The following is a 23,047-nucleotide window of genomic DNA, read 5'->3' on the forward strand; positions in this document are numbered from 1 at the left end:
AAAACGAATGGTTCCTTTAATCAACAGGCAACTCTCATTCTTTTGGATTGGGATTTTCAAAGCTATTTTGAGGAGCAAATATATTAAATTTCACCAGTGCTTTTAAGATAATGGGACACCAAACTTCCTTGTGTACACATAATGAATCCTCATTGAATTTTGTCTTGGATTTGTATTCAAGAGGGAAAAGGAGTGGTTTTTTCCAAGCTTTTCTTCATTATTTTGGAGACTTGCCAACCCTAAGTCAATTAAATTGTATTAGTTGATTTAGCTGTCTCTGTTGTCAGTTAAAGAGAACTATAAGACCACATGGCTTAGGAAGAAAGTAGAATTTCAATCACAGAATTTTCTAACTAATTGTTTGGAAAGCTTCTGTCAAGAAATACAGGGTTCAGACTTCTCTTGAAAAAAAAGATAGATTGTGTGACTTGATGGCATTTCCAGACTTATTTTCTACCGTGTTTTATTAATATATTTTATAATATTTCAGTTTCAGAATCTCATACATTGATGGAAATGCATTCACTTTTGCAGTCAGAATCTGGGTGAAAAGCTGGCACCAGAGTGAACTGATTTCTGAGAATGAAAATGTGGGATGGCAGTCTCGATCTCGGTTTTTGACTACAGAGGAAGGTTAGTTGAATGAAAAAATCTTCTTCCAATGGCCCTGAATCCTTCAAGTACACCAAAACCTTTCTCAGTTTTGGCAGCAATGCTTAGGATGGAAATGGACCCACTTTTGGGGCTTTTGGAAGAAATTTTGGTATCTGATTCAATTATTTATTGAAGTTTTTAAAGAGGGAGTTATTACTTGTCTTAATGGCCACAGAGAAACTGAAGAATAAAGGATAGTAGGGCTTTTAAAATAACAATTTACAAGGAAACCAAGGAGAAATTTTTGAAAACTGACACTTTTCTTCACAGATGTTTTTTTTCTGAGCTTGACAATGTTAGTGTACTAATATTGCAATTTTTTTGTTTTTGTTTTTAACACTGGCAAGTGCCATTTCATGACTATATTTAGTTAGATACCCTCAGCAGTCTTTGGACGAAGTTTCTGAGTTTTTGAAACTTGTGTTATTTTGTTGTTTAATCCCCATAGAAAGTAGTGATGTTATTGTTTGGCTTTCTGCCATTTGAGGGACCAGCTGTGTGCAAAACACAGATGCTACCCTCAGCCCAGGATTCATCCTGATTATTATGTTCTTAAATCAGCTTGTGCTGATTTATGGCAGTGCCACATACCACTTTAGTGAGTCCATACCATCCTGTGTTAATTTACTGCTTCACTGTCCACTTCTGCAGTGTTTCTTGCATCCTTCCTCACTTTAAAAGGTTGATTGAGAAGTTTTTAGTGATTTAATGGGAACATAGATATGTTCTGAAAATTTAGATTCAAGGAGGCCTCTCCTTTCAAAGATGGGATTTCTGGTGAAAAACAGAGAGATCTGTGCCAAATGGACAGAAATTGGAGGATGATGCAGAAAGCCTTTATTTGAGGAAAGCAGTTTGAGTCAGAGACAGCCTGATCTCCAACTCTGAGCACTCATTTCTCAGGCCGGATTTGCTTTCTGTCTGTCCTTTCATCCACACAGTCACAAAAACCTTTGAAAGACCTTGACTTCGCTGTAATGTGCAAAACAGACCTTTTCAAGACCTTCATTCTGTGCAAGTGAACCCCATGCCAATTAATTTGCTGATGGCAGTAATGAGGCTGTCAGTGAGGCTGGGCAGACCCTAATTGGGCTGGAGCACAGCCCCCACTGGCTCTGCCATGGCAATAACTGGACTCTCTCCTCACTCACACTTAATTGCTTTGCCACTGCACAAGTTCAGGCACATCAAATAATTGAGGATAACAGTTTTGACCCATTCCAACCTTGGCAAAAGGTTTTGGAAAAGTTGAAAAATGCCGTGGAGGTGGGGGGGCTGAATTTTGAGAAAGTTTTTTGTCTGTTTTGATTCATCTCCCTGTAATCACAAAAAGCATCTATTCATATTCTCAAATAGTTCTGTGTGAGTTACAACTGTCCCAAAGTTGTATGTTTCATTTCTGTCCCTATTCCAAGTGTGTTTATTAAAGCTGGGCTAAAGAGGATCCAGATAGAGCTGGTGTTTGACTCCTCTATTAGAAAACTCCTCTATCAAGTTGGAATAAGCCGTCAAGTAGCAGAGACATAATTTTTTCAAAACCAGATTTCAGCAATATCTGGTTTTTTTAATGCAGAATGAAATGTTTAGATTGCTGCAAAATAAACTGTATTTGAAGTTATATTTCAAATTTCATATATTTTAATTTTTAAAGCATACCTGTAGTAACTCAATAATAAGTACCAAGAGGAATTTAAGTAGGTTTGAGTTAAACATTTCTGTAATTTCCATGTTTTCCACAAAGGGAACTGTATCATAGCTGTTCTCCCCCCCGCCCTTTTTTTTTTTTTTTTGAGGGTAGAGCAGTTTCTGGTCAAGGTGCTACTTAAATCTGTAGTGTCTTGCTGTCTCTACATGATAGTTGGTGAACATGAATGCATTGATTCCTAACATACTCTGTTTAACAATTTCAATTTCTGAATGTACTGTGCTCTAGCAAGAAGCTCTAAGCTTCTCATTATAGCTCAGTATATGTTGTCAGCATAAACAATCTTCAAAATTGTATTAGAAGTGAGGAATTATTTGTCCTTCATTGCTTAAATTGGTTTACGTAGACTGCTGAATGTCCTCTGCCTTGATAAAGCTTTTTAGATGAAAAATCTTTATATTTCCTTAGGAATACTTGGAATGAAGCAGTTAATGTGACATACTGTGTCATTGATTACAAATTGCAGCTGACACTTCACAGAGGAATTGCTTTGTTCTTCCATTTTCAAGAGCATATCCACACTCCTGTGTCTGTTATCTGTTTGTCTATATATTGATATATTTAGAGAGACAACTTTTAAAAAGCTACTTAGTTTGACATCAGTAAAAAGCAAATCAGAATGGAATTTTGATGTGATACTAAACACAGTGTATGAAACCCAGATTGTGTAAAGGATAGATGAATTTTCCCAGGGTACTGGCAGCTTTCATCTCCCCACGTGAACACGAGTGCAAAAGCACAATCTCCCTTGGCCACGCTGCAGTCTGAGACTGATTGACATCCATCAATATTGCTCAGCACCTGAATAGCAGGAGGCTGCCTTTTTCCAGCAGAACATGACAGCTGAGTGCTCTTATCTGACCGAGCCCCATGTGCCAGCGGGCTCAGGAGGGAAGAGACACCAAACGCTCTGCTGATTGGCAATTCAGCTCTGCAAGGGAGAAGGTCACCCAGTCCTGATCAGAGATGGAAAACTCACTTTGCCTGCTATTTGGCAGCTCCTTCCCATTAAGCACGAGCCTGCAGGATCACAGTGCTCAGAGGTGCACTCTGCCTTGGCAGCCCAGTGATGCGGCAGCAGCGCTGAGCCAAGTCTGAGTGACCCCCAGCCCCTGGCCGCCCCGAGCCCACGCAGGAGGGACTCCCCATTCCACTGCCCATTCCATTGCCCATTCCATTGCCCATTTCATTATTTTCTGGGGTCAGCTGGGACTGAGTGACCCCCAGCCACTGGCTGCCCGAGCCCACGCAGGAGAGACTGCCCATTCCACTGCCCATTCCACTGCCCATTCCATTGCCCATTTCATTATTTTCTGGGGTCAGCTGGGACTGAGTGACCCCCAGCCCCTGGCCGCCCCAAGCCCACGCAGGAGAGACTCCCCATTCCATTGCCCATTCCATTGCCCATTCCATTTCCCATTTCATTATTTTCTGGGGTCAGCTGGGACTCCTGCCTGGTGCTGCTCCACTGAGGCTCCTTGGAGTGTTCTCACTCAGGAAGCTGCTGAGCAGCATCGAGTAATGGCAGCCACAGTCCACTGAAGGCCCAAGAGCCCTTTTGGGAATTGGGATCTTCATACTCTGAGGTCATTCAAGTCCTGCAGATGTTGTTATGGTGATCCCAACTAACACATAAACGGATGAGCACAAGGAGAGAAAAGCCAGGGCGAATTCTATATTTGTTGTGGATGGAGATTTGGTATAGATCAGTTGGAAAGTGAATGCAAAGCAACAGAAAGATTCTCTGCTACATTTGCTAGCAACATAAAATGCTCTGTGACTTTTGTGTGAATGCCAGTTGTCTTTTTAGTCTCAAAATTACTTTCATGGCTTTGTTTAGTACCTCAGTGCTCAGCAGGAAAAAAAAATCTGAATATTTATATATTGAGTGTGAGGAATGATCCTTACAAGTGACAACTTCAGCACAACTGCAAAGATGATAAATAATAACATGAATTAGTTTGTCTTTGATCATCTAAAAGACTTGTGTGATTTCAGCACTACTCTGTGGTATGAAACATCTGTGTGAAATTTACATTGGTAGCCAGGATCATCTGTAGAAGAAAACTGGGTATATTAAACTATGCCAGAGTAGGGTACAGTCAGATGGGTAAATGATATATCTGAACCATAGTGAGCTCCAAGTGCTTGTTCATTTAACCGGTAAAATTGCATTCACACTAGAAAGATTTCACAGCTTTAATTATGTTTTTGGATTAATTAAGGCAGTAAAACTTTCCAAAGTAGATGAGCCCTTGCTCATCTAATTTCTTTGCTTCCAGCATGCAGTCTATCAGATTTGCAGTGCAATTTAGGCACCCTTATTTTGTCATTTTGCAGAGAGCTCAGTGTGCTCCAGCAGCTTCCCGTGGTCTGTGTTAACTTTGGCCCTGTTCACCTGATGGCTGCAGGTTCATTGTGACTCTCACTGCAGCAGCTCCTGCAGCACATTTCCTCAGCTCTCTGGCTTCCAGGCATGCGGGGTTTTATTGGTAAATCTGGTACACTGCAATCAGCATTACACTTGGAATGGTCTAATTTATCTTCTGGTTGTCTCTGGTGGCAAGCAGGTGCCGCCAGCCCCTCCTGTGCAGCAGAATTTGGGTTTGGCCGCAGCAGCAATTCCGCTGAGGCAGAGGCGCTCCTGCCCGTGGGCCAGCGACGTCAGCGTGCTCAGAGCGGCTCTGATTCTTTCAGCCTTTTCCCCACCTCTTTTGGCTCAAATGTGGAGCTTTTGAAAGAGATAATGAGGATCGGAGGGGTGGGTAAGAGACGAGAGTGCAGGACAGAAACGCGCACCGCGAGAGGAGCGGCATGAAGGGGAATAAACTGGGAATGTCCTCCTCTTCACTGGGCTGTTTGCCTGTCAGGACCGTGCAAATTAACATTTTTGCTGCACCCTGTTGTATCAGTTGAGTAGCATAAAATAATTTTTCAGGTCATGGCTTGGTACTGAAGGAGTCTCTGTGCCTCTCCAGTTCCCATAAAAGTTAGATATTGGCAACTCCAAGAGTTCTAAGTTTATTATTATGGTTTGCAAATCATAACACTGGATTAATATCAGAAAAATTGAAAATGAATAATTGTAAAGATCATGGAAATTTTTACCTTTCCTTTTACTTCTTTAAAAATTAAAGTTAATATTTTCACAAAATGTTCTGGAAACTTAATAAAAACAATAGGCTTAATCTTAATTCAAAAAACTGCAAAAATACTAAAGTATTAAAAACAGTCTTCAAAATTTTTAACAGTGGAATTTTTACTATGAAGTAAAACCGATCAAAGTAAGAATTTCTACAATTTAATGGTTCCAAACAAGCTAGTTTGAAATGCGAAATTACTGAAGATTCAAACAGATCTCTGCCCTCTGGTATCCTGTGGACAATTTGGTAATGAGTTATAAAGCTTGTGCACGCACTGGTTCATGGTTTAGTTCCTAGGGCTATGCTGGGTCACTGAAGTGTTTAATGTAGACATATGTTTGTCTGATTTAATAACAATCTGCTGATAGATAAATTCAAAATTGAGGCCCTGAATTGTTATGGACCTTCACAGGATTAACAGTTTGTTGTTTTCAGTTTAGTGGCAGTTGCAGGTGGTGTGATTGCCACAGTGAAAATGCCAGGGAAAATAAAATTTAAATCATGTATTGGTTATTCAGAAAACTCCTAACAAACACCAGCGCTATGCCAGCTGCAAAAACCACTCTCTGGTAAATATAATTGGATATGAAGAGAAGGCATTAATTATTCATCCGTCTATGCCCCACCAGACCCAGGAGACTGAGAGCTGATTTGCAGGGTAGAGCGAGTGAGGCCTCTGGCTCCCTGGGGAGCAGCACAGATTTCTGCCGGGCAAGATGCAGTCACAGAAAGCTCTCAGAGGCACAGCTAATCCTGTGGGCAGCAGGGTGGACCCAAACCACATTGAGGTTTTCATTGCAAATGGTTTCTCTCAGTCAGAAATGTGGCTGGCACTGCTGGCAGGAGTTAAAGGCACAACAATATTGCAATTTCAAACAACAAAAATGAAGAGTGGATCCAGCCAAGTTACTTCTCCAAGATCTGCAATAGCTGGTAAATAGTTTTATTTTTTAATAGCAGAGTCCCAGTATTGATGATACACAGGAGTAAAAGATGGGATATCTCTCTGGTGCAAGAAGCTAGACAGTGTTATATCAACATTAAATGGATTTTAGGTATAAGCATTTTAAGGCTTGAGTTCATAAATAGAATGTGACAAAAGGTCAGGCTGGCACATATGGCTCATTTACTGTTCAGCTGTACTAAGAACCTTGTAATAACTGGGGTTTATAATAACTGAAAACCCCATGGATGAGTGGGTACAGAGAATTAACTTCATAATCTGAATGTTGCATTTCAATGTTATTGAAAACAATTATAATTATTTGAATGACTAAACTATATTTACATGTTTTGAGTTTTCCCTTTGGGATAGTTTCCTGCTTTTCTATCACACACCACTGGCTGGTAGATATTAGGCTGCAGTTAATAGCTCTGTTTTACATGGCAATATTATTTCAAGTACGTGAATGTAATAGCACCAAAACACATCATGGGTTGTAGCCGTGGTCAAATCAATACATCCATACAAAATGAGGAGAAAATTAATGTTGTGCTGTGAATGGCTCTAGCTAGAAAAATGTCTTTTGTAATAATGAGCAGACTTAATAGTCTCTAGCAAAAACACAGAAGTAGAGAGCAACATGGCCTTTCAAGGAACACAGGGGAGTTTTGTGCTATCAAAATCCCCTGTATCCCTCTAAGGAGAAACAGGATTTCCTCCACGATATGCTCTTCTTAAGGTAAGAGAGTAGCAGCTCTAAATAGATAAATATCTAGGTGGCAGGCTGTCAGCCTAGAGAATCTGGGTTGGAGTCTGCATTTTGTCACCATCTCTGCCTTGGGGGTGGGAACGGGGGAAGAGGAGGAGCTGGACCCTGGGTGTGGGGAGAGTGACCCCTGGGTGTGGGGAGAGTGACCCATGGGTGTGGGGGGGAGTGACCCCTGGGTGTGGGGGACTGACCCCTGGGTGTGGGGGGAGTGACCCCTGGGTGGGGGGGGAGTGACCCCTGGGTGTGGGGGACTGACCCCTGGGTGTGGGGAGAGTGACCCCTGGGTGTGGGGGGAGTGACCCCTGGGTGTGGGGAGAGTGACCCATGGGTGTGGGGAGAGTGACCCCTGGGTGTGGGGGGAGTGACCCCTGGGTGTGGGGGGGAGTGACCCCTGGGTGTGGGGGGAGTGACCCCTGGGTGTGGGGAGAGTGACCCCTGGGTGTGGGGGGACTGACCCCTGGGTGTGGGGGAGAGTGACCCCTGGGTGTGGGGGGGACTGACCCCTGGGTGTGAGGGGGACTGACCCCTGGGTGTGGGGAGAGTGACCCCTGGGTGTGGGGGGGAGTGACCCCTGGGTGTGGGGAGAGTGACCCCTGGGTGTGGGGGGGACTGACCCCTGGGTGTGGGGGGGACTGACCCCTGGGTGTGGGGGGAGTGACCCCTGGGTGTGGGGGGGACTGACCCCTGGGTGTGGGGGGAGTGACCCCTGGGTGTGGGGGGAGTGACCCTGGCTCAGGAGGAGCTGCTGAAGGCTGGCACGGGTCTGAGTTTCTGTACAAAGGACAGCTCCTGGACATTGCCTTAAGCACACGTGGATTTGTGATTAATGGGCTTGTGATTGCAGGTGGAGGCAATGTAGCAAGCGGCAGGACAGACAGAGGGCCTGGGGGGACAGATGGAATTTGTGCAGCAGACCGAGGAGTGACCTGAGGGAAAAGCCCAGGCTGACTGTGGGGAGACCCCTCGGCGCTCTGCAAAGTGAACTTTTCCTCACTTGCAGGTGACGGCTCTGGGGCTGTGAGACTGCAAAACGAGCAGCTGTATGGGAAGACACCTGGGCTTTACTGCTTCCCTTAAAGGATGAAATCCAAGAAAGAGAAGCACTACCTGAAATACTCAGGGCTGGCAGTGACACTTAAATATCAAACCCAGCGTGAGCTGAAAGATGAAATGCCAAGCAGCAGTGCCTGCTGTGAGGGGACAAACTGCTACCAGTAAACTCATTTGTACCTTGCCTTTCTTTCTGTCACCATAATGTCTTTCGACATAAAATTATTGTTTGATACAGTTTTCATACAGTTTCATACTGTTTTCTAATAGCTTGGAAGAGAATTTTTCTTGCTGCAAACAGAAGGCTGTGCTGAGCTCAGGAGTGGAAACAGGCTGCTGTTTCTGGTGGGGCAAGATCTTGACCATCTTTTTGTAATGCTTTAGCATGGGCTTAGCAGTGCAGATCTTGCAGCTGTAGTACAAAACATCATTGGTTCCATGAAATCTGTGATCCCTGTAAACCAAGGAAACAATTCACACAATCACCAGAGTACTCCAAGGTAGGGCTCTGCTGCCTTAATTTTGATATCCACTGTACAGAGATCCTGAGCTGAGCGTTCAGAGTGCTTTTATAGCCCATGGAGAGAAATAGGGAATGATTTGTCTTATCCTACAGTAAATGCCTAAAGTGCCATATAAGTCATGCTTTAGAAATGCCTGTGTCTCTCTGAGGACTGCCGGGGTGGTGCAGGTAACTGGTTGGAGACCTGCGAATTTAGGGGCAGGTGAGGGGGGCCGTGCCCCTGGGCCTGCAGGAGAGCAGCCAAGAGCTGCTCAGGGCTGGCGCCGCAGCCCGAGCCCCGCGCTGCCCGTCCCCGCTCTGCCGCCTCCTGCGCCCCCGCTCTGCAGAGCCGTCCCCACAGCCCTGGGCCGTTTGCTGGCCCCTCTGGGCCCCTGTTCGCCTGCTCCAGCCCAAGGATTTGCACTCCAGATCCACAGATCCCGGGTTCGCTGTGCCCAGGGTACTTTTATCCACCAGGTTTTTCATGTATCCAGATGACTGCGCGGTATTTACCTCAAGTCCAAAGCTAGCAGAAAAGGGCATCTTGCTTCTCATGGCGGAGCCTTAGGCTGCTCTGCTTTCATCTCAGTCCCAAGGTGTTTCTCAAGTTTATTTATAGAGGACACAAGTGCTGAGCTTGGTTTTCTGTTTCCTTGCACCACACAGTCGTTTACAGTAATGAGAACAGGATTCCAGCTGCTTCACAGTCCAAATGAGGACTTGAGGCTGATATTATGGGCCAGATTAAGTTCTAATTGCATTTAATTCTGGATGAAGTAGTTCTCCTTCTCTTTTCACTCATACCAGCTCTGCTTGAATGTGGCTTTAAGGTTTCCTTTGTCCTGCTTTTGTGTTGTGGATTTGTTCCTTGATTGCAGTGTGATTTCAGTAATTGCTGAAGTTTCAGTAGCTAACTATGTTAATTGAGGAGCTGGACAGATGGCTCAAGCATCTGATATTAAGCTTATTGTGCTGAAAGGATGTAGCCACCAGGATTTGAAGTGTTACTATGGGAATGCTCTTCCTACTGGGCTACTGGGTGCTGGAAGCTTTACCAGTGACGCTCTGCCAGGGCTGTAGTGACAGGAGCTTTTAAGAGATAAAAGGAAGCAATAAAGGGTTAGTTTCAAAAATCCTTGGAGAAGTAGTGTGATATATTGGTATCCTCAAATTAGCTGCTGTGTAGTCAACCAAAGGTTCTTTGTACATGCCCTCAATGAGGAGCATCAAAGCTGTGATTAGCTTTAAAATAGACCTATCATTTTGTAACTTTCATTGCGGACTTCAAATTGGTATAAAAACTTCCTGGTCTTCGAATCCTCTGTTCATTTCACTGGAAAGAATTTTCATGACCTTCAGACAAGGAGGATGGTTTGGCAGCTAAGCATTGAGGTGTCATCTCAGTAACACCCACAATTATTTGGTTTTCTATAGGTAACTCTGAACTGAGAGTTTGGACATGACCCAAACATCTCACATGAAACCTACAGAGTTGAAATTACATAGACTTTGTCTTGGAGCACCTTAAAATTCCTTTGCACAAGTAATTTCATTCCTTCATAGCAGAATAATTGATATTTAGGCAACATGTTTCTTTGAAGCTGCTGTCTTTCTGAAACCAACTACTCTGTGTTGAAAGGCTGGATTGCATGGCATAAGGCATACTCTTGATGCCCCCATTTTTGACCGTGTTTTTCAACAACAAAAGAAAGTCTGTCCAAGGAGGTCATTCACGAATAAATCTGTTCTGTTTGACAGACGCACAATGTCAGTGAAAACACAAATTACAGGAAAGGAAAAAAAAAAACCAAGACAGTTTAACAATTCCATTTTCTCATAAAATATGATTTTATCGTAGTATTGTAGTGCCTTGTATTTGGTATTTTTCCAATAATGAGCACTTTTAAAAAATCTGTACCTTTGTTTTGCAATTTAGAGCATATCTGCAATCTCTAGAAAATCTCTCCCTAGAGTATAATCTTCAAAGTAATTTTCTGTTCATAGAAAAAGCCATGAGAGGAAAAGGTCTGTCTGTCTGTCTGCCTGGGGCCTTATCAGATCTCTCCCTTGGCCTGTGTAATCTGTGGGGCTGTGATTTCAAATAAAGGCTGGGTCTGAGTGGCTTTAGGCAAGATGGCCAACTGTGCTTGCCATTTTTATCCTTTCTAAGTAGCAGTCCCTGTGCAGGACTTGCAGCAGAAGGGAAATTCTAAAACTGTAAAATGAATCACCCCTAGGTAAAAAAGGAATTTATGGCAGCACTGCTGGAGACAGGGGCTGGAACGTATGAGCTTCATTTTCCCAGTGAAAAAAGCACTTTGGTGGCTAAATGCATTTGTGAGTCAGGGTTGCTCAGCCCTGCTGAAATAAGGTGGCAGTGATTCCTGGCTTGTGCAGGATGAACTAAGGCCATGATGTTGCATTGCTTTCATTGTAATTTTCTGCTCCCTTTAAAGTGCTGCCCTTCATTCTGGACCACGAAAATTAGCAGCAAAAACACTCCTGATGAAATGAACCAAGACCCATCACAGCTGTCCTGTTCTTTGGCCATTTTGAGCACCATGTTCTTTTATTCATTTTCTTTGAGAGCATTGTGTGTTGCTGACTTTTCAAAAGTCCTTCATTGCCATGCACCCAGACAAGATGGCGAGTAGTGCCCATGCTTCAGATCTCATACCTTGTCTGAAGAGCAGTTTCATTAAAAACATAATTATACAGAAATGACAAGCAATTATTCCACAGAACAGCCCCCTGGTAAACATTGAAGAGCATCTCCTTCTTTTGCCTAGCAGGCAGGATGGGTGCTTTTTTGCCTCTGCGGTTACTGAGAAGAACCAGGGCAGTGCATGTGCCTTCTCCTCTACCTGTTTGTCTTCCCCAGAACCATCAGTGGTGTTCCAGCCACAGAGCATCCATGGTGAGAAGAGACATCTGGTTTGGGCGTGGTCCAGGTCAGTCTGGCAAAAGGGCTCTCTTTCCTCATAATGTTGTGCATTAACTATTGCTTATATGCACAAATGTAATAATATAATATGCATGTGGAAGGATGGAGGCATGGAGATAGGTCAGGCCTCCCACCTCACTGGGGTGGGTGAGACCTCTGACCTGTCAAACAGAATGCTAAAATCTGCTGCTCAAGGCTGTAGGTAAAGTTAATCTATTGTCCCAAATTCCATGATAAATTCACACAGTAGTGTGTGGAAAGGCTGTCCAGCTGTGTCTGAAAGATGCCCAGTGAAAATGCTGTGCCAGAGTGCAGAAAACCAAGTTTCTTGGGTTTTCTCAACATCACCGTGTTGGAAATGATAATGCAGCTGGATCACTAACTTCAACATTGTCAGCATGTTCTCACCATAGCATTTACATTAATTAGTCTGTATGTTATTTAACAGCACACTTCTCTTAGATGAATTCACTAATGTACTTTTTGGCTCCCACTATGTGGAGTGCCTCTGCTTTAAAAGTAAGCTATTAAATGCTGGAAAAGGTAGGAATATATAGGTATATAGGAATATAGGTAGGTTTCCACATATTTGTGGAAACACACAACAATGTGTTCTCATTTGAAGAGAATCACATAAAGACATTGAATGATAACTTTTCTGAAGGAATCTCTTGCTGCTTACTATGCAAAAGTTTTGTTTTTTACTCATGTGCAGGCAGGAAAGCAAACAAAAACCAGAATATCAAATCCAGGGGAGGAGCAAATGTTTAGGAGCCTGAAAAGTGAGATGAATGAGCGGTTCCAGAAGATTGTTTTAGCATAAATTAAGACACTGTTCAGAGTCCAGAAAAGGAACATGAAAATATAATGAGAAGCTTATATTCACAGATCCATACACAGCTGCTCCCAGCGTATGGAGGACTCAGCTTGAACTGCAACCTGTTTGGATTAAAGTGCAGTATGTGAGGGGGCTTTATTTGAAATCTCTTTTCATGACTCTGAGAACTGAGAGGAGCCTCTCAACTTGGTCAGATGTGAGATATGATATTTCCATTTTGCCTTATCCCTGTGCAGTTTCCTGCTCCTGAACTTGGCCTGGCAGGTTAATCAGTCAATTAACACGTAATCAATCAGAAAACCAAATAATCTGGGGGCGTTCCAGCAATGTGTTTCCTTAGCTGTTGTCACCTACAGAAGCAGATCCCTTGCTGGGTGAGGTGTGGGTGTTTCTGTGCAGGTGTGAGAGGAATAACAGATTTGTCTTTACAAACAAGCCCTGGGTCTGATGGTAGATAAAACTAGCTCTGGAAGATAAAAGAAACAATGAGAAAGATTCCACTGATTGATGAATGGAAAAAAGATATTTACTTTTCCAAATAAACTTTAAGGTTGCTGATAAATGAAATTAGACATTGAGAGATGAAAGAAACAATGAGGAAGAAAAACCCCTAAATTCCATAAAAATTAAAGGTGTTAAACATAAGAAGAGAATCTTTAGTATCAGGCATGTCAGAGATTCTGAACCTCTCAAGTACCTCAGAAATGGGGAAAGAGAGAAAGGAAATGCAGCTGGGAAACTGGGATAAAAAGGAGGCTGTGTCCTCCAAAAATAGGAGAGATTGGCAAACTGCAGAGAGTTAATTTTATTGTCCTTTGCCCATAGGCTGATGAAACACACCAGAATTGGAAAATCTCTGTTCAAGTCAGTGGGCCAACATTCAGCGAGCTGCCATCCAACTGCAGTCCAATTTTTCATGCCTTCGTTAGTCAGCTGAGTGGGCCTGGGGAGGAAGATTTGACCCTTTCACTGCAGGAAGAATGCTATAATTACTATGAAAGTAAAAAGAACTTGTCCTTTAGGTTACATAACCCATGTTCCTGCTGTCTTACATAACTATGGAGTACTAAATAATACGTAATTGAACGAAAGCTGCAACACTGGGCTCGAAAAATTGCTGAAATAATTAATATCACCAGTCATTATATTGATTTATACAGTCGGTATTCCAGACAGAGCCAACCACTGTAGGTTATTATCCTTGTGAATCAATGTATTCAACTGCTGTGCACAAACAAAGGGAAAAGTCAAAGAATATAATTTGTAACATTTGCAGCTGAAAAAAAGGAGATGCTGAATGCATTGTGTGTCCTGCACAAGGAAAAGTCATGCTGAAAAATGGATGGAGAAAGAGAGAGAAGCAGACATGAAGGATTGCTTAGCACACAGCCCAAAGTATAATGTGATACTGACAACTTGAATATATAGTTATTTGCACAGCCCTTTTAGACTGCCTCTCTGGTATTGCTCACAGTCAAAAGGTAGAGTTTCTGCTCTGTATGACTATGTAAATACATATTAAAACATACATACATGTACACACCTAAAATAACTTTTCAAGAATGGATATCGGGTGTCAGAGGACTTCAAAGTATGAAGTGATACAACTTCTATCTGTATGCAACTTTATCATGGTAACAATATTGCCAGCCAAGGATAAAGTAACTATTTGCATTATTATCCACTGAAATGGAAACTGTTATTTTTTACCTGCAAATACAGCGCTGGCTTTAGCTTAAGCGGCAGGACGAATGCTAAACCAGAGCTAATGAATAATTCATGAAGGTTACATAATGCAGTGGCTCATTCTGGGATTCGTGTTTGAAGAATGACTTCTGCTGGTTAGATGCTGTTTAGATTCTGGACTAGTGACACCTTGGCGTGACCTGCCTGCAATGAGATAATGATGAAAGGGTTGGTTTGCTGTCTGGGGGTTTTTTCACCATTAAAATTTTATTGAGTTTTCATTACACAGACGTATCTACAGAAGACTGAAAAAAGCATATACGCAAATTCAGCAAGCGTGTTCCACTCCCTGAGTTGACTGCAGAGCCAACAACTGCCTGGAGTAAACCAAGGGCCTGTTCCCCCCAAATCCCGTGCAAAACACAGCACAGCAGGGAGAATACCACGCTTGGCATTAGGAAATCTGGGTCCATCCCAAGCTCTGCCAGCTGCCTAGGACACGACCGAAACAGGGATGTGATTTCCCTCCACGGCCTTGAGGGGGGAAGAGGAAAGGAAGGAAGAATTTAACGCTCACAGGACAGGGACTGAGCATTGGTGGTGTTCCAACCAGACCATATACTTGTCTGATGTCCTCTCCAAGGCAGCTGAAGCAAAGATGCTTGGCATTAACTAAGGGCTCTTCAGCTGCATAGTTCCAGCATTATGACAAACAGCAGTGATGGCACAGCAAGGCACAGTGACAAACAGCAGTGATGGCACAGCAAGGCACAGTGACAAAGAGCAGTGATGGCACAGCACAGGCACAGTGACAAACAGCAGTGATGGCACAGCACAGGCACAGTGACAAACAGCAGTGATGGCACAGCAAGGCACAGTGACAAACAGCAGTGGTGGCACAGCTCAAGGCACAGTGACAAACAGCAGTGATGGCACAGCAAGGCACAGTGACAAACAGCAGTGGTGGCACAGCTCAAGGCACAGTGACAAACAGCAGTGGTGGCACAGCAGTGCAGCAAGGCACAGTGACAAACAGCAGTGATGGCACAGCAAGGCACAGTGACAAACAGCAGTGATGGCACAGCAAGGCACAGTGACAAACAGCAGTGGTGGCACAGCTCAAGGCACAGTGACAAACAGCAGTGATGGCACAGCACAGGCACAGTGACAAACAGCAGTGATGGCACAGCAAGGCACAGTGACAAACAGCAGTGATGGCACAGCACAGGCACAGTGACAAACAGCAGTGGTGGCACAGCTCAAGGCACAGTGACAAACAGCAGTGGTGGCACAGCAGTGCAGCAAGGCACAGCGACAAACAGCAGTGATGGCACAGCAGTGCAGCAAGGCACAGTGACAAACAGCAGTGATGGCACAGCAAGGCACAGTGACAAACAGCAGTGATGGCACAGCTCAAGGCACAGTGACAAACAGCAGTGGTGGCACAGCAGTGCAGCAAGGCACAGTGACAAACAGCAGTGATGGCACAGCTCAAGGCACAGTGACAAACAGCAGTGGTGGCACAGCACAGGCACAGTGACAAACAGCAGTGATGGCACAGCAGTGCAGCAAGGCACAGTGACAAACAGCAGTGGTGGCACAGCTCAAGGCACAGTGACAAACAGCAGTGATGGCACAGCAGTGCAGCAAGGCACAGTGACAAACAGCAGTGATGGCACAGCAAGGCACAGTGACAAACAGCAGTGATGGCACAGCTCAAGGCACAGTGACAAACAGCAGTGGTGGCACAGCAGTGCAGCAAGGCACAGTGACAAACAGCAGTGATGGCACAGCACAGGCACAGCAAGGCACAGTGACAAACAGCAGTGATGGCACAGGTAGGTGGCATCACCCAATTTTGACCTCCAATCCTGTGATTTGGTCACAGGTCAGGCTATCCTTTTATTGACCATGCAAGCATCTAGAGAGCTCCCCGGCAGTACACACTAATGGAAGTGGGTGTCTGTGCTTGCATTTGTGGCTACAGAGGTTGTCACTTTGTTCATCAGAAGAGCCCTGCAAACACAGTCCTGCAAGTCACTGATGTGTGCTTCATTTTAAGTAAGTTCACAGTAATGCCACATGTATGTGTGGCAAGAATGAAGGAGCCTACAGTGAGTAGATTAGCTTTGAGATTTATTTGTTTTGTTATCCTAAAACTAGATAATTAAAAAAGGAAATAAGCAGGTTCTCAATAGATTTGTATGGTTCACACCTGTTATTAGAAGCAGCATTACCTCAGTGGAGAACTCCCCTGCTCTTTGAAGTTCAAATGAAAAATCTCTCACAAGCTCTGGTGTGTCTGCTCCTCTGCTGATGCATTAGAAAAAAAGTGCCAAAATGAACTGACAGCTTATCATTTCTTTCCCCAATTAACAATCACAGCAGCTGCTTGCTGGTAGAATAATAAGCTTCCTTCTTATTTTTTATCTCATTTAAGCAAAATGTTATTCTGGTTTGATGCAAAATTCTGTGCTTTTTTTTTTTCTTATGACACTACACTTGCTGCAGTCAAGAGCTAGTTTTGTGTTCTTATTTCAGCTGAGGCAGTACAGCAAATAGATAATTTGATACCTCAGTGCTGACACACAAATTAAATACTAGGTGTCAAGAAATCTTCCCTTTTCATGTGACATTAGCTTTTCACTGCAAAAAAAAAGGATCAAGACAAAATGATCACAAAATATTTCTTGTATTTTTGTATCATTTAACCTAGACCAGAAGCCAAGTTTTATCACTCACCTTCAGCTCACAGTTACATTAATTACATTAATTTCTGTGCTCTTTCTTCAGCAAATTCAGTGTTTGACATATTCTTAAATTTAGTAGTAATCACTGTAGCTCAAAATCTTCCTAGAATAAAACCTTTATGTGGATTGCACAGAGGGACAGCTAGCTTTAAGTAGCTTAAAAATTTGTGTCTGGGCTCAAAAGACTAGACTAGGGCTTAAAATCTGTAGCTCCTCTCTAGTTTTACTACACACTTCATGTACTACTGAACAAAACCATCTGACCAAGGAAGACAACAAAAGTCCCCCTTGTCCCTGTTACACCCTGCCCGTTTTCTTCTTTTCCTACAAAGAAAGTAGGAGTTATCCAAAATAGTACATTTGCCTTGTATTTTCATGGTACAATCACATTTCTCAGTAGAAGTCATCAGTACATTTTAACAAGGGCCTAATTTCCACAAGTTGTGCAGTATAAATGAAACAAACCTTAAAAGAAATTATATGCTTCAACTAGTGGGAAATTTGGGGTTTGTAGATGGCCACAACACATTCTTAAGTGATTCAAATGATACATTATTCCTACATGAAGAACAAAACAGCACACAAGCACAGATGTATGTGTTCATGCAGTAAGGCTGCTTCTATGTATCACTTAAATAGATGAGAAAAGTAAGTGTGGCTAACTGTTCCTCTTATAAACAATATTTCTCTCAACAGAAAGCAGGACCACGTGCCAATTCATAGGAAATGTGCCATCCTTTCTCTGTGCTATCACCACCGAAGACAATAAAGAGTAACTCAGAGCACAAAAATACATTTTTATAAAAATGAAACCATGGGTGTTGGCACAGCACCTTATCTGCTCTGTGTGAGTATGGAATCATTTGGATTGCCTCAGTGGACAACCTAAGATCCTTTATTACATTTATGCAGTTGGCTTCTTGAGTACAGCTTTGAGAACACAGCCCAGTAAATCATCAGCGAATGGTGTTCAGGGATATATTTAATGTGTTTGGATCCATGGACATGAAAGTCAAATCAAAGGTTCTGAGGAGGCAGCAGAGGTTATGCCCTATTTCAAAGGTGAGTCATCTATATACTCTGAGTCAGCCTGAACGCAACACCAGCAGAAGTTAACAGTTGAACAAATGCTCTGGATCGCACATAAACCCGTGAAAATTCCTTCTGTGTCTTCTGAATGCTTGCCATTCGATTACTGACACTTGTAAAGGGAAAAGGAGTCTCTGGAACAGTACGATTCCTCTTCACCATTAATGGCTGGTGGGGAAGCATCCTGTTTTGGAGACTGCATTAGTTTACACAAATGTGAAGCTGCAATGTTCCCATCATCTTCAAGATGTTTTCACAGCAGGTTATTAGCCCGGTGGCTGTGCTCACACTACTTCTGCATGGCGTGCAATGTGTACATTGCTCAGCCTCCCCAAAATGCTCCTTGATTAGCTACTTCCATACGCACAATATTGTCTTGGGGCCCATCACAGCTTCCACTCATACTTTACTCAAATCTAATATGAAACATGCTTTCCATTCAGAATCATGCAGCTGCCTAACACCTCTCCAGCCCTCTTGGAGGCAGACGCACTCCTTCTGGAGCCAGCTACACAGAAGGTCTAATCAAATGGCTTAATGGGTAAGTATCACTGACTTAGTGCAATTATTTACATTTGACTAAAGCCTAACACATACTTTGCCAAAGTTAATCTTCCAAAAAGACACTTAAGCTTAGCTCAAAGGCATTTTGGGGCATAGAAATATAGATTTATTGCAGCAGTTGTTATGTATGTTCAGTCTTTCTAACTGGCATGTGTCTTGCTTCAGTTTCCATCTGCTGATCCTTACAAAAATACTATTTAGGACACAAAGCTTCTTTCTCCATGAAAACACTACTTCATTGCAATTGAAACCTCTTTCAATATTTTTAGTAAGTACATACATTAAAAATTAAAAAGCTCAGCCCATTTCATATTACACTTGCAATCTTGGCTGTTCACATTTCCAAACTATACTCCTGATCCAAACTGGGATTAGCCAAATATGTTTTTTGTTTTGCTTTAATTCCCTCAAACAACAAGTTTCCAACTGATGCCTAGCAGCATTCACAGCAACCCAGCAGCAGGTGTCTTGTGATTGTAATCCCCTCTGGCTAACACTGCTGGAAATTTCAGGGAAATTTTGTATGTTTAAAGCCATCCAGAGACAGAGTAGTTGCAAAATAACTACTGATTATTTCACTCTTTTTCAGTGACAAACATCCAGGGTAAGAGAACATTAAAAGTATTTTGAAGAGAGATATTTTGTCCTACAGATTCCCATGGAGAGAAGGGAGTAGGTTACTGTAGACCACTGGACAGACATGGCCGCTTTCAGCAATGCGGTAAGTGCTGAACACCAGCATTGGCATGAAGTCAGGTCCCAGGCTGTAAGCATCAGCTCCAGTGTGGAACATGGGAGCCCCCTTGTCACAGAACAGATCCCGTTGGAAGGGACCAGCACCCCCAGGTCCTGCTCTGCAGCAGGCCATCCCCAGCCTGTGCTGGTGCTGGGGTTGCTCCTCCACAGATGCAGGACCGTGCAGCTGCCATTGTAGAATTCCAGACTGTTCCTCCCTGCCCATCACTCTGACCTGTTGAGATCCATCTAAAGGGCGGCCCAACACCTAGGGGGTATTGGCCACTCCTCCCACTTCTGTCCAAAAGCTCTGTCTTGTGGGTTTGTGCATAACAACCACCACTCCCATTGCCAGCTGACGGTAAAAAAGAGGCTTTCAGAGAGACAAGGAAGAATAATTCTCACATATTATTTTAAAAGGAACTGCTTCTCAACAACAAAAGCTTTTTACATTACATTGTCAGGAGAGAGGTTCTGCCTTTTTAGCAAAGGCTTTTTTATTGCTCAAACATGAAGAAGTATTTAATTACAGGACATTACTAAAATAACATGTTAAGGATGAAATCCAGTTCTATTCATCCAAAATCAAAAGAGGCCATGTCAGGCTAATAAGCTACTTCTTCCTAGTTGGGAACTTTTATCTGGTGTTTTAAAAAATTTAAGCTGAAATTTGACTCTACAAATGTATACATTCAAGCATAATCATTCACTATACAAATGTTAATTTGTTTGAAAACACAGTTGATTCTGTCCTTAAATTTACATTTAATGGAAAAAAAATCAATGAAGTAATTAATTATAGGGACACATGTTTATATAGGACCTATCCAAATAGCTAACAGATTTCTGCAGAGAGACACAGGATCCTTTAATGAACAATAGAATTATGCAAATTAAGTTAATTTCCTGGTATTTTCTGTGCATTTCTTGGGGGTTTTTTTGTTTGTTTGGGGGAAGGGTGTCATTTTGGGAAGTTTTTGTTTGGTTGTTTTATTTAACTCTTAGTTAGTTGTTTGTTTATTTAACTCTTGATGCAATCCCAAGAGCTGCATGCTATCTGAAGGGGGATGTCAGATCAAACCAATGGTTTTTTTGACCCCTTAAGCATCAATGATCAGCCAATAGGCAAGGCAAGCTAAATTAACCCTCTAAGTTAGCAGCTTTCTCCACCTCTGAAAAAGGTTTTGGACATTTCTAAGTGTCTAAGGTCTGGTGAAGAGGGCATAAAGAACCTACCTAGTCCAGAAATCAAACAGGCTGCTCAAAACTCCACCAAAGCAGAAAAACAATGGCAAGCTCTTAATACTTAACCTTGTGACACAGAAAAAGTGCTTCTTTAATGGCTTTCCTTCTCCTGGAGTAAAAGTTACCAACAAATTTTAGAAAGGCGAATGGCTTCTGCTTTTTTTAACAGCTGAAAAGAAATCTAAGCAGTAACCTATTGCGTGGTACGGAGAAACCTCTGCTAGAAGTAATTTCTTTATACTCAAGGCTACAATGTTATCCTTCATTGCACAGAAAGTGTCTGTTATTAAACCTGAAAAACTTTCATGCAGGAAACAAAGAAAGGCTGGGGGAGGAACACTAATGTTTAATTTTGGCTATGGCTTTTGCCTTTCCTCTGAGATGAAAACCAAAATGTATTTGGAGTCGTCTTCTTCTATTGAAGCTCACAAAACACTTTGCAGACCTTGGCTTTTGGCAAAGGCAGCTGAGGGGAACAATTTAGATGTAGCGAGGAAAGTTATCAAAATATGACAACAGGTTGAATAGTTTTAAATAGTCAAGTTTAGTAAACAATTTTAGCCTCTTTGACCAAGGTCAAAATGAAGAAATAACTGACTTCTTCTGTAAACAGTCCTACATAAAGTAATGCTAAATTACAGCAATGTTTCTGTAACAAGATGGTTTAGGAGGGACAAAAATCTGTAAGAGTTGGCAGCTACTGTACACAGTTTCCAATTTTTCAGGAAAACCAGCCAAGTTTTCCTCCCATCAATGCAGGGGATTAAAGCGATCATGCTAGAATACAAATAGAAATAATCTTAGGGTTTCTATGCTAAGCAGAAGCAAAACTAAGTATTTGTTTCTGGTGGGAAATGTCAAATATGGAAGTTTAAACTTTTTTTTTTTTCCTAATTACTGAGCAGATTCACAGTGAATTTTAAAAAGGATGCATTGCATTGTGCTAAATATAGGGAAATTTTGAGAGGCACTTTAGAGATTCAAGCTTACAGATTAGTTTTCAAATTCCATATGCTTTTCCCTCTTCCCACATATCTAACTTCTGCCCTTCTTTACTTTGAAAAGAGGAGGGAAAAGGTATATATTAATTCAGTATGAGTGCTGACAAGCCATTTGCCAAAATGGTATAAGTGAAACCTTAGCTTGCTGCCCAGAGCAGCAGAACATATCTCCCCTGTGCTTGGCATAACATTTGATGCACTCTTCTGGTATGCTAAAAATTCCTTTACATTGATTATCATGATAGAAATGGGACTTTATTTCAGAATAAGCACAGCACTTTTTTTTTTTTTTCAAATTTCAGAACTAGAGAATAAATGTTATTATCCGTTTTTAGCTAAACTGCAAACTGATACTAAATGACTGCACTTCCATTAAGATAGAGGAAAATGGACTGTTATCAGCCTAGGAAATAACAGCTTGTCTGTGTTTCCCTACCTATAGCAAAATGAAAATAAATACAGTGAGTGGGATAGAGATTGTGTAAATTTTCCTCATTACAACACTTTCCCTCTCTGCAATGCAGCCGGAACAGCTGGGACTAATCAAGGGTCTGAATGAAACAACATGGTCATCCTATCATATAAAGACTTTACAAGTCTATAGTAAGCTCAAAGTATTTTTTTTCTTACTCATAGATATTAAAACTGGTTGTATTGTTAAATGTAGTTAAAAGGCATACCATGTGCCATGATCAGCACTGCATTTTCTTCCCAATGTTGGTGCAGAGTAAAAAAAAATGAAAAAAGTTTAATTTTTTACTCATGCTGGGAAAAAAGGAAGGGATGGGTGCTTTTTTATTCCAATGCAAATTCATAATGCATTATGACAAACTTGCATAAATATACTGAAAATCTGTATGCAGTCTGTTCATATTTCTGTTCTTTCCTCAGGTACACCATAATCAGAAAAGAACTGTGCTGCAGTTGTCCTGTTATTTCAGAAACCTTTCTGAATCCCTCTTTTGATGACAGGCTAATGATATGTGAACAGAGAGCTGAGAACATCACGTGCTGCAATATACAGAAAGATACTGCCCAACCCTCAAGCTTCATTTTGTCCCTTTTCTCAAAAACAGACACATGATTCCCCTTTACCATTTTGTGGAGAGCATTATTAATAATTGGTTAGCTGAGAAAGGCCACACTGATATAATGCCACTGGTTAAACTGAAGGAGAAAAGTCAGCAGTCAGCAAGCTAAAAGGAAGAGTCAGCAGCGACCTTGCTGCAACATGAGGATAGGGAGTTGAGATTAGTCCTGAATACATCCTAAGAATATGTAGAAAGTATCAAAAGTAGAACCTTAGGAATGTAGAAGTAGGCGTAGGTGCTGATATGCAAGCTGACCAATCCTGAGCTCAACTTTTGCAATATGTATGAAGCTCATTATTAACTGTATTTAACCCGCCGTACTGATCAATAAAATCGAG

At 42.2% G+C, this 23,047-nt stretch overlaps 1 long non-coding RNA gene across 2 annotated transcripts; it reads left to right on the plus strand.

Annotated features, from left to right (window-relative positions):
* The first annotated feature begins 15,076 nt into the window (after nucleotides 1-15,076).
* Nucleotides 15,077-22,712, plus strand: LOC134427435 (uncharacterized). Of its 2 annotated transcripts, XR_010030157.1 has the most exons (6): nucleotides 15,817-15,875; nucleotides 15,916-16,072; nucleotides 17,681-18,046; nucleotides 18,517-18,614; nucleotides 19,290-19,358; nucleotides 22,510-22,712. It is a non-coding gene; the product is annotated as an uncharacterized LOC134427435 (long non-coding RNA). The 2 variants fall into 2 exon arrangements; XR_010030156.1 differs by having other exon boundaries at nucleotides 15,077-16,072.
* Nucleotides 22,713-23,047: the final 335 nt, after the last annotated feature.

Source organism: Melospiza melodia, chromosome 20 (assembly GCF_035770615.1).
Source record: "Melospiza melodia melodia isolate bMelMel2 chromosome 20, bMelMel2.pri, whole genome shotgun sequence".
NCBI lineage: Eukaryota > Metazoa > Chordata > Aves > Passeriformes > Passerellidae > Melospiza > Melospiza melodia.